The sequence below is a fragment of the Otolemur garnettii genome, unplaced genomic scaffold (genome assembly GCF_000181295.1).
Source record: "Otolemur garnettii isolate 467f Iridium unplaced genomic scaffold, OtoGar3 scaffold00011, whole genome shotgun sequence".
Taxonomy (NCBI): domain Eukaryota; kingdom Metazoa; phylum Chordata; class Mammalia; order Primates; family Galagidae; genus Otolemur; species Otolemur garnettii.
In genome coordinates this window covers 19296512-19299298 of record NW_003852406.1, presented here as the reverse complement: position 1 = coordinate 19299298, position 2787 = coordinate 19296512, and positions in this window count along the sequence as shown.

The window sequence follows — 2787 nt, the reverse complement described above, 5'->3', positions numbered from 1 at the left end:
AAAAAAAAAAAAAAAAAAAGGACTTGTGCTAAAGAATGTTCATTGCCTAAGCACTTTTATGCCTATTTCCCAGCCTCACCACCCTGCTTAGTGAGGAAACTGAGGCTCAGAGAAGCTCAGTAATTTGCCCCAGGCCACGCAGCCCTGGGACCGGTCAGACTCCCTTCAGCTGGCTCCTGGTGGCACAAGCTGAGGGGCTGTGGCTGGTTTTTCAGTTGATGTCATGATTGAGCAGGTACATGCTCAATAATTTTAATTGGATTAAAGGGAATAAAAGTTTCAAAAAAAGAAAAAAAAGAATGTTCATTGCAGCCTAGCAGATTGAAACTGGTAACAACCCAAATATCCATGCACAGGGTAATGGATAAATTTTGGCACATGCATCAGTGAAGTGCTATGTAGCAAGGAGACTAAGCAATATACCACCATGTGCACCAATATGATTGAATGTCAGAGACAATAGATTGAGGAAAGAGATTACTATAGATTCCCTGTCTATGAAGTTCAAGAACAGGAAAAGTAATCAATGGTGATAGAAGTTAGAATAATTGTGACATGTGAGGACAGGGGTGACTGGGAAGAGGACACAAGGAAACATCCTAGCATGCTGAAAATATTCGAGCTTTTGATTAGGGTGGTAGTTACATTTGCAAAATGCCATTAGGTTGTACACATAAACTTAGAGTATGTACTTTGCCGTCTGTATTTTAAACCTCAATTTAAAAAGTGATGAGTGTGTAAGACTCTGAGCCCAGACTTTGCAGGATCTGTGCATCCGGTGAATGGTTGTTCACTGTGTCAGGAGGTGGAGGAGCTTTTTCAAAGCTTGGTTCATGGAGCGAGGCCTGTGGCTCAAAGGAGTGGGAGACCAGCCCCATATGCCAGAGGTGGTGGGTTCAAACACAGCCTTGGCCAAAAACTGAAAAAAAAAGCTTGGTTCTGTCTCAGGACCCAGTGAGTTGCAGCCTTGAACTACAAGTTGAATAAGGTATCTGAAATATTAATACTTGGGATCAGAAGTGTGTCGAATTTGGGATTTTTTTTGGATTTTGGAAGATTTGCTTATACGTAATGAGACATCTTGGGGGATGGCACCCAAGTTTAAACATGAATTTCATTTATGTTTCATGCACACTGTGTACACATAACCTGAAGGCAATTTTATACAATATTGTAAATAATTTGTGCATTAAACAAAGCTTGTGTACACTGAACCATCAGAAATCAAAGATGTCACTATCTCAGCCACCCAAGTGAATAGTTCATGTTTGTAGAGCATGCATCACCATCATTCTCGACTCTGAATTTGCATGCAATCTTGGATGCTGAATAAACTGTGTGTGGTGCACCTGCATTTTAACTGTGACTTGTCATGTGATGTCAGGTGTGGACTTTTCCTCTTGTGGCATCATGTCAGCACTCAAGAAGTTTCAGATTTGGCTTGGTGCCTGTAGCTCAAGTGGCTAAGGTGCCAGCCACATACACCAAAGCTGGCGGGTTCGAATCCAGCCCGGGTCTGCCAAACAACGACAACTACAACCAAAAAATAGCCGGGCATTGTGGCGGGCGCCTGTAGTCCCAGCTACTTGGGAGGCTGAGGCAAGAGAATCACTTAAGCCCAGGAGTTGGAGGTTGCCGTGAGCTGTGATGCCAGAGTACTCTACCCAGGGCGACAGCTTGAGGTTCTGTCTCAAAAAAAAGAAGTTTCAGATTTTGGAGCATTTCTGATCTAGAAATTTTGCATTAGGAATATTCAAACTGTAGTTTGTGTTTCTGAAGCCATATTACAAGTAGTTAAAAGAGAGAGAAAGAGAGATATCCTGTCCTCCCTATTGTTAGAATAATTTTATGCTTCCCTTGGAAATGATAATCCTGCAAGGAAAGTTTTGTGGAACTTTTTGTTTGGTTGGTTTTTTTTTTAAGAGAAGAGGTCTCGCTATGTTGCCCCAGGTGAATTCAAACTCCTGGGCTCCAGCAATCCTCCTGCCTCAGTTTCCCGATTACAGGTGCAGGCCGCCGTCCCCAACATTGCAATGGAGGGTTTTATTCTTGTTCACCTTCTAAAAGATCTGGACGGCTCTGGGTTGCAGCCTCAAACATGTCGCCAGAGGAAGAGGGAGTGGGGGAAACTGATCCCAGGGCCCTCTCTTATTCTATACGAGGGTCCCACACTCCCTGAATGGGCTTCTCACCCAGTGCATAATTTTTGCTTCACTAAAACTCAAGTTCCATTGGGTTTTCGTCATAGACATTCCTAAAGTGGGGAGGGGAGAGCAGGAGGCCCAAAGAGGGAGAGAGAAGGGTGGGAAGGGGACGCCATCTCTGTTTTCAGAGATTGCACCTTGTCTAAAGTAATAGACAAAACTGAGCCACTGGTGTTGAACTTCCTTTTCTGTGCCAGGCATTTTACACCCTGATTTCATTTTATCCTCACAGCAGCCTTGTAGGCTGGTGTTATACCCATTTTACAGGCAAGAAGATTAAGGCTCAGAGGAAGGCGAGCCACACAGCAAATACCTGATTTGCCTGCATCCCCTCTTGCCCACCATCTCCACAGAGTCATTCTCCCCAAAAGAGTCAGAAGGATCTTTTTAATACATGATTCCAATCATGCCTTTCTCTTTCAAATTTTTAGTGTGTCCCCACTGTTATCTTAGAAAGACCGCATTCTCAACCAGAGACTGGGCCCCTATCTCCCTCACATCACTGTGCCCCTGGCCCCTGCCACATTGCCCTCAAAGATTTGTGCTTCCTCCTACCACAGAACTCTGGGTCCATGCTATCCCC